The 11,698-nt window shown below is 38.1% G+C and overlaps 2 pseudogenes; both read left to right on the forward strand.

Annotated features, from left to right (window-relative positions):
• The first annotated feature begins 7,231 nt into the window (after positions 1-7,231).
• LOC150021467 (AP-2 complex subunit beta pseudogene) lies at positions 7,232-7,996 on the forward strand (annotated as a pseudogene).
• LOC150021468 (AP-2 complex subunit beta pseudogene) lies at positions 7,995-11,374 on the forward strand (annotated as a pseudogene).
• The last annotated feature ends 324 nt before the right edge of the window (positions 11,375-11,698 follow it).

Genomic DNA, 11,698 nt, shown 5'->3' on the forward strand with positions numbered 1-11,698 from the left:
GAAGCAGAGGTACACTGGGAGTTCATTTCATTGTATCTCCATACCTGTGACAGAGTATCCTGTTTGAAAATTACAAAACCTTAGCTTTGCAAGGGATTCCAGAATATTGCTGAAAATACAATTTAGGACATGCTAGGTTGTCTCAGTTTAATTTTTGCTCTTTGCTTCTTTTGATAAAAGTTTGTTCATCCTAAAAAAACACTAATAAGTCAAGGATAAAAATGTTTACTGTAAGGGGATGGTTCTAATTGCATGTTGGACTGCGTTCCTATTTATCCAGGAATTAGTATTTCCTTTCAGTTTACTAATTACTGAGTACATGCCATTGTACCACTCAAACTGGTTTTTATATGTCATTGTATTTTCATATGCTTTCTTAATCTTGATGTACATTGTTTTTAATAATCAGTTTTTTCTTCTTATGACTTGCTCTTTTCCAGCTATCACCTTCTATTTTTATCTTGTTATTTTCACAGATTCTTAAATCTACTATTTTTAATTCTGAAGTCTTAGATATTTATAAAAAAAATTTTATTAAGAATAATACATTGATCCATGTTTAAAATTGTTCTATGTTATACTTCTTTATTTACTTTACTTGAGAGCTTACTCATAAATTACTGCCCTTCTACTTTAATTTCTGCTAATTGTTGTTTCATAATCTAACTTTTATTTGCCTTCTACATAGCTGTCTTGTTTACAATTCTATTCACTTTTTTCTATTATTTCTCTGATTAACAAACACTGTATAAAATTTGGAATAGAATAAAACTAAGTGGAAGCAAGATCAGGACCATAAATACTCTGCCTTCTTTAGTAGAATAATTATAGTGTAAAGTAATAGTCTACCAACACAAAGAATAAAAACACTCAATTTGTAAGTCCAAATGATAATTTTCCTAGGACTCATATTATGAGGTCTTCAAATATAAAAATAAGTCTTTTAATACCTTTCTGAAAACTGAAATTAGTATATAATTCAATCATTTGTTTATAGGCATTTAAAAAAATCTAAAATATAAAAAACAATGAGAAAGAAATAGATGACTTGTATAGTGTCACATAGATAAAATTATTTTACTGCTTTACTTAGGCACTACTGAAATGAATTTCTCTATTATATTGTAAACTGGGCCAAGACATCATTATGCTACACATATGAATGAGTTGCCATCTTAAATTAATTCTTTACAAAGAATGCCTCAGAAATTTCTGGGAGATCCTTGAAGAATCAGAACACTTTATAAATATAAAGCAACTGACAAGAGATTTGATACCTCAAGCAATATAAAAGTTACAGAAATGAACCACAGGAAGATTTATTTTTCTGACTAAAATATATCAAGAGACTTTTTGATTGGAGAAATCATGATATTAAATTTACTGTGTTTATTTAAAAATAGATAATTGATAAAACTTGAGGTATTTATTTAGAAGAAAATATCCTTTCTGTTCAGTTTTGGAAAATAAACTGAGAGATATTTCTGGGCAAATAAACATCTTAAGGGTTTACATGAAACCAAAAGGCAAATAAATATTCCCAACTGTTCTGTAAATATGATTCTAAAAATGTTTTCCATGAGTTCTATTTTTTTGTTTATGTCAGAATCCAATATACAGAACAAGACATGATTGAAGGCAAATCAAGCCTTTGGTGAAGGTCCCATGAGTATCTGCACACATGAAGCTGTACAGTAATGGATTCCTTGTCCCATCCCTTCTCCCCATCTGCACCCTCTTGATCTCACCCCATTTACTCTGGTTAGTTGGTAGTTCCCCTGATGTATGTATACATGTAACCCAACCTACCCCCACCCTCCAGGAAGTGATCCCTTTCCAGACCTCCCATGTCTAATCCCTGATAATCAGAGTAGATGGATCTAAATTTTACTTCCTAAAATTATTTTGACAGAACCATGGATTTGTAAGCTGCTGTGGCTTATATATAGAATAAACATATAATTTATCACAAAATATGTTATTTGTGAGGGAATAAAAGGGATCAATATATTATAGTTACTGTATTAGTTAACTATTACTACTACAACAAATCACTATAAACTTAGTGACTTATAACAACAGAAATATACTATTTTACAGTTCCAGAGGGCTGAAGTCCAAAATCAGCCTCATTGGGCTAAATTCCAGGCATTGCCAGGACTGGCTCTTTGTAGATACTCTGAGGCAGAATCTGCTCCCTCGCCTTTTGTATCTTCTAGGAGCTGCCTGCATTCCTAGACACATGGCCCCTTCTCATGTCACTTCAGTCTCATGCTGCATCATCACATCTCCTACTTCTAACTCTGACACTCCTGCCTTCTTCCCAAAAGTACTCTGTCATTACATTGGGCTGATCCAGATAATCCAAAATAATCTCTCCATCTTAAGATCCTTAAGGGAATCATATTATTTCAAGTCTCTTTTACCATGGAAGGTAGCACTCAGGTTCTGGGGATTAGGACACAGACATCTTATTCAGCTTACCATGATTACCATAGGTCAGAAGGTATAAATTGGATCTATCCACCTAAAAATGGGGTGATCAGAGATAGAATAGACAGAACTGAACATCTGTTGCCACCTTCTCTCTGTGGCAAAGGATGATCAGAGATAGAATAGACAGAACTGAACATCTATTGCCACCTTCCCTCTGTTTTTTTGCCATTGCCAAGTCCTGGTATGCTCTCTCTTTGCCCACCAACACTTATCCCTGTTGTTTGAAATAAGTCCTGTTGTTCAAGGCCCATTTGGAAAGCCAACTCTGCCATGAAAACTTCTCAGAGTAATCTGTCCCTTCCCTGCTCCACTTTTAGGATGGATTTATGGCATTCCTACTGCACTTGTCACTACATACCCAATTTAATATAAATACAATTGTCAATGTGTCTTTTCTCTCCTACTGGAAGCTTTTGGTGATAGAGACCATACTTTAAGCCAAAAGATAGCTGCTAGCATTCAAAATGTACAACAGAAACATGTCCTTACCCATATCCAGGCCGAGGTTTGTTAGCGCAGCTGCCCCAAGCCAAATTCCCATCAGCTTATCTAGGCAACCAACCAAATGCATGAGCTACTTGAGACGTAGGACAACTGAGGAGTGCTTTCTACAAAACCGAAGAGAAGAAACTTCCTTCAGACTGGGTTAAAACCCGTATTTTGATGGAACTGGGTCTCCTAGCTCAGGGGTCCCCAAACTCTGTCCTCCTCATCCGCAGACACTGTTACATTACCACCTGAGCTTTGTGTCCTCTCTCCTCCTCACCCCACCCCGGTCCATGGAATAATTGTCTTCCATGAAACCAGTCCCTGATACCAAAAGCTTGGGGACCACAGTACTAGCCACCATGATTCTTATCAATAGGATGCTGCCATGCCGTGCCGCCCCCATATCTGGTTACCCTGGTTATTCACTGCAGAAACAAAAACACTTTTGATAGTGTTTAATTATAAATTAATTGTTTTCAGATGTTCATCAACGTTGAATCAAAATTCAGAGCTAGTTTTTGTGGGTTTTGTTTTTGGTTTGTTTTTTAATGACAGAAGATAACATTGAGATCTTTCTTTATAAAGAGTAATGGTACAAGCTGCTAGAATTCCACTTAGTTATTTCTCTAGAAACTATGCATAATTGTAGAGGTAGTAACTGGAATCTACAAGTAGTTATGTTACTTGGTGAACCCCAATCAAGAAAATGCATATACCGAAAAAAACAAAAATAACCCTTGCTACATTTGCTTCACCATATGCCCCACAACACAGAATCCCAATACTTTTAGCCCAGTTTTAGTATATCAGAAACTGGAAGGGTAATAAACATTGCAGAATGACTTATTAGGAAAGGACTCTGGAAGTCATTCAGACCACTTTTTTCTTTCCATTATTAATCATTCCTAAGCTCATTCACAACCCAGGAAAAGAAAGGCCAAAAATAGCCACTTCACCAAGCCTATTGTGAAGCAGCTGTCTTTGGTGCAAGAAGGCAAGCAGACAGTTGGAAGTCCAAGTGCAGAGTAAACAGAAGCCATATCGAAACAGCAATCATGCTAATCATCAATTTGTTAACAAATGTGCTATACTTTGTATTTTCAAAGCATTGTACCATCATTAATTAATGAGCAATGATTAGTACTGCAGTGCCATATAAAATTATGTGCAAGATTTGAAAACAAATTGTTCCATATAGTGTGCACTTAAAAAATGAGGTTTCTTTTCTTTCTGTTCTTGTTTTTTTAGTTTGTTTCCTACTAAACAGGCTGTGCCATGTTCTCTGTCACTTCTTTGTTTTAATTTATGCTGTTCCTTCTACCAAGAGCATTCTGCCCCAGATAATTCCTATCCATCTATTAGATATCAGCTTAAACAGCACTTTCTCCTAGAGATCATTCCCCAGCCCTGCTAAACTACTTTAGGGACTCCCATAGAACCCCTTCATAGAGCCTTTCACCCTCTACTCAATTGCCCATTCTGGATTATTGGTTCTGTGAGGGCAGAGGTCTCGTATGTATTGTTCACCTAGCACAGTACTCTAGCACAGTAATTGACACGTGGTAATCACTCCATAACTTTTTCTTAAATAAACAAAAGAATCTCCCATGAGAAAGAGCTAAAAAGAAGGTATTATTGCTAACATGAATTCCCACCCTATAAGTATTAATCTGCTCAGCATTCTAGATGCTTTGCCTTATTTAATGCTCACTATGTTACTTTGAGGTAGGTACCAGATAGGAAAGTTGAGTGACAGAGAGTCATTAGCCTAGGATCACACTGCCAGTTAGTGGTGAAACTGAAGCTGAGTCACAGGTTTCCTGATTCCAAACCTCCATTTCTCCAAAACTAGTGAAGAATAGTTGTCCCCTGAAATCTAAAAACTGGTCTGACACTCACAGCTAGGTCTCAGTGTTATCACAAACTGGATGAACTTAGCAGCTAGCCCATGTTTTCTTCCTGGTGCACATGAACAATCTCACAGAACACCACCAGACAAGGCCACTCAGAGGTCATGAGACAAACCAAGGCCACTTCATAATTTTGTCCAAGCACAGGCTGAAAAATATGGTCACTGATAAAAACTCACAAAATACCAAACAGACTCCTCTCCTGGATAATATGAGTTTCTGCTACTTCTTTGCCAATCACAGGATTACCCTTGCTTCCTAGAGTGAATCTCTGCTTCTTGTGACTCTCCTCAAAATCATGCATCAAAGCCTAAATCCTCTAATAATCCTTTTTAACAGCCTCTTACTGAAATATGCCACTGTTCCCATAGTGTGTGTTCTCCCCTGCTTCAATGAGTAATAAACTTCAGGTTAATTCCTGGGAGTCTCTGGCTGGAGGACACTGATAGTGAGCTACACAAGACCATCCACTGGGTTGGAGAAAGAAAATGCTAGATCTTTCTTTTAAAAATTTTTCTTGAAAAAAAATAATAAAACTAATCCTAATCAATATTTAACAGTTTATAAACATAGCTCTCTTCCTTCACCCTCTGTGAGATAGCCACATGACAAATAAGGTCCACAAAATAACTAGAGGGTCATAAAAGGTTAAATGCTGTATGATTTCACTTATACAAGATAACCAGAGGAGTCAAAACTATGGAAACAGCAAGTAAAGTGGTGATTTCCCGGGGCTAGGAGGGGGAAGGAATGAGGAGTTGTTGTGCTATGGGTATAGAGTTTCAGTTTTGCAAGATGAAAAAGTTCTAGAGATCTGTTATACAATAATGTAAATACAGTCAACACCACTGAGCTGTGTGCTTAAAAACAATTACAATAGTAAGTTCTGTGTGTTTTACTTTATAACAATTAAAAAAAAAAACTACGGAGAAGAATACGAGTTTATCTAGAGGATTTGACAGGGCAGCCATAGTCCTCCTCCTGGGTACTGCAACATACTGCTGTTGATTTGTGTTCAGTTAAGTGAATTTGTGGGTTATATTAGCTTAAGTAGAATATGTAAAATATTTTGTAGTGATAGAAGGAGTATCCAAGGACATTTTTTTCCAAATGTAACAATGGTTCTCAATCTTGACTGCATTTGAGAATAACCTGGGATGTTTTTGGAAAATACCACCTTCTGAGTCTCACAGCATAGCAATTAAATCAGAATCCTCTAGGTGTGGATCCTAGAAACTCATTTTTTGGTTGTTTGTTTGGTGGTTGGTTTTTTGGGGGGAGAGGGGTTTGTTTTACTTGTTTTTTAATGTTCAAAATGATTCTAATATGTAGCCAGCAGTTAAGAGCCATTGAAAATGGAGGTCCCCTAGTTATCTCATGACAAAGTACTTGGGGGTTCTTGAACTTCAGGCATGCTAAACATTATTCTTTTACAACTAACAAGTGTTCCTAATTTATGAAAAATTGCTATTAATAGTAGGCCACTTAGCAGATATTTTTAAAAATACTTAATCGTTAGCTTTCCTTTTGAAGAAAAAGTAACACTTTAATAATGAGTGAAATAATCACCACTTTTCAAAAAAAAGTGACTTAGAGAAGGAATTTGGAAAATGTGGATTGGAGGTGGTTCCATCATTTTGTTGCTGAAAAAGTGATGTCATCACAGCTGTCTAATGAAAAACTTGAAAACAAAGCTTTCTAACCTATTTTAAAAGCATTTTAGTAAATTTGGAGCCCAGTGTTAAAAATATAAAACCTTCATATTAATTTGTAAGAATTGGTTGTCATGGAGGAAAATGGTAATTTACTATACAAGTTTCAACTAAAACATTTTGGACAGAATTGAAAAGTTGGTATCACAATTAAACTTTCTTAACCATTTACACTTTTTTTTGTTTTAATCTGCATAATCTTGTGAGGTTTTTTCCCCCAGGAAGACAGAATTAAACAAAATACAGAACCAGACCTTTGAATTGCTACATAAGAAAATGCTGAAAATTTTTTCAAAAACAATAAAGCATATTTGATAATAATGCTCATATTAAACATATCACTATATCATCAAAAGTAAAATAAAATACATTATATTTAAATATTAATATTTCCTATCTATTTTTGAATGTTCTTTATAAGACATAATAATTAATTTATGTAATTCATAAATATACATTGAACTTCATTCAAAAATGTTGGTATTGGGAAGTGTATGGTCACAAATGGTTAGAGTCATCCTGACCTGCAGGAAACCATAACAACACCAACCACTGGGACCGTGCTCTTTGGCTATTTCTGCCACCCCTGCCCTTGCCTCTGGGGCGCATTAAAGATCCAACATTATGACAGCCTCCAAGTACTTCACAACCAACAAAAAAGGAGAAAACTCTGAATTAAAGGCTGAACTCAACAATGAAAAGAAAGAAAAGAGGAAGGAGGCTGTGAAAAAGTGATTGCTGGTATGACTGTGAGGAAGGGTGTTCACTTTCTTTTCCAGCTGGCGTATCTCTACTTTATGAACTACACCAAGAGTCAGCCAGACATGACCAACATGGCTGTCAACAGGTTTATGAAGGACTGGGAAGATCCCAGTCCTCTGATTCTAGCCTTGGCAATGGAACTATGGGGTGTAGCCAGGTGGACAGATTACAGAATAGCTCCGTGAGCCCGTCTGCAAGTGCTGGAAGGATGAAGATCTTTATGTTCAGAAAACAGCAACAGTCTGCATGTCAAAAGTCCATGGTATCAGTGCTCAAATTGTAGAGGATCATGGATTTCTGCATTCTCTGCAGGATTTCATAGCAGATTCAAATTCAGTGGTAATAGCTAGTACTGTTAGCAGTGTTACCTGAAATCAATGAATCACACCCAAAGAGCAACTTACTCAATCTGAACCCACACAACATAAATAAACTGCTGACAGCTCTGAGTGCACTGAATGGGGACAGATAGACATCCTGGACTGCCTATCCAATTACAACCCTAAAGAAGACAGGGAGGCTCAGAGCATCTCTGAGTGGGTAACTCCCCAGCCATCTCATGCCAACTCAGCAGTGGTGCTTTCAGAAGTAAAAGTCCTAATGAAAGTTTTAGAGTTATTACCCAATGACTCTGCTTACTGCCACAGTGGAGCTGTTTCTCTGGAAACCATCAGAAACACAGGAGCTGGTACAGCAGGTCTTGAGTTTGGCAACACAGGATTCTGACAATTCTGACCTTCAACATAGGGGCTATGTTTACTGGTGGCTTTTCTCAAGGAACCCTGTCACAGGCAAAAAATTAGTCTTGTCTAAAAAGCCACTGATCTCTGAGGAGACAGATGTTATTAAGCCAACTCTGCTGGATGAGCTAATCTGCCACACTGGTTCTTTGGCATCTCAGTACCACAAGCCTCCCAATGCTTTTGTGGAAGGAAGTCATGGAATCCATTGCAAACAATTGCTAATACATCTTGGGAGTGCTAATGCTGGTGACAGCCCCATTGACAACACCACTGCCACCAACCTGGCACAGCCTCAGGTCATTACCTCTGAACGTGACCTTCTGGGAGACCTTTTAAACCTGACCTCGATCCCCAAGTCAATGTGCCACAGGTATTCTCCCTGCAGGCAGGTAGGTGGGAGCAGTGGATCTCTTGGGAGGAGGACTAGATAGTCTGGTGGGACAATCCTTCATCCCATCATCAGTGCCTTCAACCTTTGCCCCTTTACCTAGTGCTGCTGTGGTCAGCAGTGGTCTGAATGATCTCTTTGAACTCTCCAAGGATAGGCATGCATTCATGGATATGTGGCTCCTAAGGTTGTCTAGCTGACTCCAGTGAAGGATAAAGGTTTGGAGACTTCCAGAAAATTTAGTCATTGCCAAGGACACATCTATGTGGAAATTAACTTCACCAACTAAGCTCTGCAGCACATAGCAGACTTTGCAATCCAGCTTAGCAAGAATAGTTTTGGTGTCATCCCCAGCACTCCTCTGGCCATTCATACATCACTGATGCCAAACCAGAGCATTGATATCTCCCTGTCCTTCAACATTTTGGGCCCAGTCATGAAAATGGAACCTCCAATAACCGGCAGATGGCTGTGAAAAACAATATCAATGTCTTCTACTTTAGCCACCTCATCCCACTCAATGTGCTCTTTGTAGAACATGGCAAAATGGAGAGCCAGGTCTTCCTTGCAACATGTTAAGATATTCCTAATGAAAATAAACTTCAGTTTCATGGAGGACTTCTGGTCAAGATAGAGGCATAGGCAGATACGTTTTGTCTCCTCACCTAACTGTAGAAAGAATTACAACCAGATCTCAAAAACAAATAATATCCAGAACTGCTAGAAAATCGAGCTGTATGGAAGGCTGAACACCAAGGATTTAAAGAAGCCACATTCATCCACACAGGTAGGAGGGGCAGAGTCACAGAGATGGGGTGGAGAGGAGGTGTGGCTCAGACTAGCAGCAGTGGTGATGTAATGGATGGTCCCACATTCATGTGTGGTAAATAAAAATCAGGAGGGATACCCTGGAAGCAAATGATCCCAGTCCCAGGTTAGACCATACAGCCTAGGGTTCCAGCACAAGAAGATAAACATCCATAACCTCTGGCTGTAAAAACAGTAGGGGTTGGGGCAGCAGAAGAAACTGCTACATTTTTGCCACTTAAAGGGTCCACATGATCTTAGAACATATGTAAACCCCAGGAGAGCAACTGGAAGGGCACCAATCACATATAGGAAGTGGGTAAAGTGACTGGAAATGGGGTGAGTACCAGGAAAACTGTCAGAACCCAGACAGCAGCGCTGTCCATTCTCTGAGCCCCCCTCAACATACAGAACCACAAAGCAGTGAGGTGGGTGTCCCCATTCTGGCAATTACCTAAGACTCTGCCCCACACAATTTACAGGTGCCTTTGCTACATAGGCTGTGCTACTAAGACAGGGAGTAAAAGCAGCTCTACCTAATACACAGAAACAAACACAGGAAGGTTGTCAAATTGGGAAGGCAAAGAAATATGACCTAAATGAAAGAACAGAACAAAACCCCAGAATAGGAATGAAATGAAACAGAGATAGCCAACCTATCAGATGTAGAGTTCAAAACACTGATGATAAGGATGCTCAGAGAACTCACAGAGTACAGCAAAGAAATAAAGGAAGAAATGAAGGTTACACAAAGTGAAATAAAGAAAAATATATAGGGAACCAACAATGAAGGGAAGAAAGCTGGGATTCAAATAAACAATTTGGAACAAAAGGAATAAATATTCAACCAGAATAGAAATAAGAAACAATAATTGAAAAAAACAAGAAGTGGCTTAGGGACCTCTGGGACCTAAATGTACCAACACCTGGTTCATAGGGGTGCCAGAAGGAGAAGAGGAAAAGCAAGAGATTGAAAACTTATTTGAAAAAATAATGAAAGAAAACTTCTCTGGTTTGGTGAAGGAAATAGACATACAAGTCTACAAGGAAGCACAGAGAGTCCTAAACAAGTTTGACCCAAAGAGGACCCCACCAAGACACATCATAATTAAAATGCCAAAGGTTAAAGATAAAGAGAGAACCTTAAAGGTGTCAAGAGAAAAGCAGAAGTTGCCTACAAAGGAGTCCCCATAAGACTATCAGCTGATTTCTTAAAAGAAACTTTGCAGGCAAGAAGGGGCTGGCAAGAAGTATTCAAAGTGATGAAAAGCAAAAATCTACAACCTAGATTACTCTTTCCGGCAAAGCTATTATTTAGAATGGAAGGACAGATAAAGTGCTTCCCAGACTAGGTAAAGCTAAAGGAGTTCACCATCACCAAGCCATTATTATATGAAATGTTAAAGGGACTTATTTAAGAAAAAGATCAAAACTATGAACATTAAAATGACACAAACTCATAATATCAAATACTGAATCTAAAAAACAAAAATAAAGCAAACAACCAAAACAGGAACAGAATCATAGGTATGGAGATCATTTGGAGGGTTATCATCTGGGAAAGGAGAAATTGGAGGAAAGGGCACAGGGATTAAGAAAAATAATTGGTAGGTACAAAACAGAATGTTAAGAATAATATAGGAAAGGAAGCAGCAAAAAAACTTACGTGCACTGCCCATGGACATGAACTAAGCAAGGAGATTGACAGAGGGAAGGCGGGTTCCAAATAGAGGGGAGCAAAGGAGGAAAAATTGGGACAACTGTAACAGCATAATCAATAAAATATATTTAAGAAAAGAAATTAACTTCAGTTTCAGATTAAGGAATGTCATTTATATGACAACGTTGTTTCCAGCAAGTTGCAAAACAATAACGTTTATATTATCGCCAAGACAAATGTGGAAGGGCATGCTCTGTCAATCTCTTAAGCTCACTAATGGCATTTGGATCTTTGCTGAGCTATGTATCTAGCCAGAAAACCCCAATTATACTCTATCACTAAAGTGAAGAGCTCCTAAAGTCTCTCAGTACATCTATCGGGTCTACGAAAGTATTTTGAAAAGCTAAAAACTAACAGACTGGTTCGGTGCCCTCCAGCCACCGTGATCAGTGCAAACCAAAGACTGTTAACCAGAAGAAACTGTATTGTCATGTAGAATCTGAACCTAAGTACACCAAGGTTACCCACCAGGGTAGTGACTAGTCTAACCTGTGCTAACATTAGGACACAACCTGTTAGGCATTCGTAACCACTGCTTCTTACCTGCTGCTGCCATCTGCCCTTACTTGTGGGTTTCTCCATATTGTGCCAATGACTGGCATTTTTTAGTGTAGTTCGATATTTTGTAATTGAGAGCTCATTTCAAAAGCAGAAAAAGACAAAAATTTTAA

Source organism: Furipterus horrens, unplaced genomic scaffold, assembly GCF_987537825.1.
Source record: "Furipterus horrens unplaced genomic scaffold, mFurHor1.1.pri manual_scaffold_1, whole genome shotgun sequence".
Classification (NCBI taxonomy): domain Eukaryota; kingdom Metazoa; phylum Chordata; class Mammalia; order Chiroptera; family Furipteridae; genus Furipterus; species Furipterus horrens.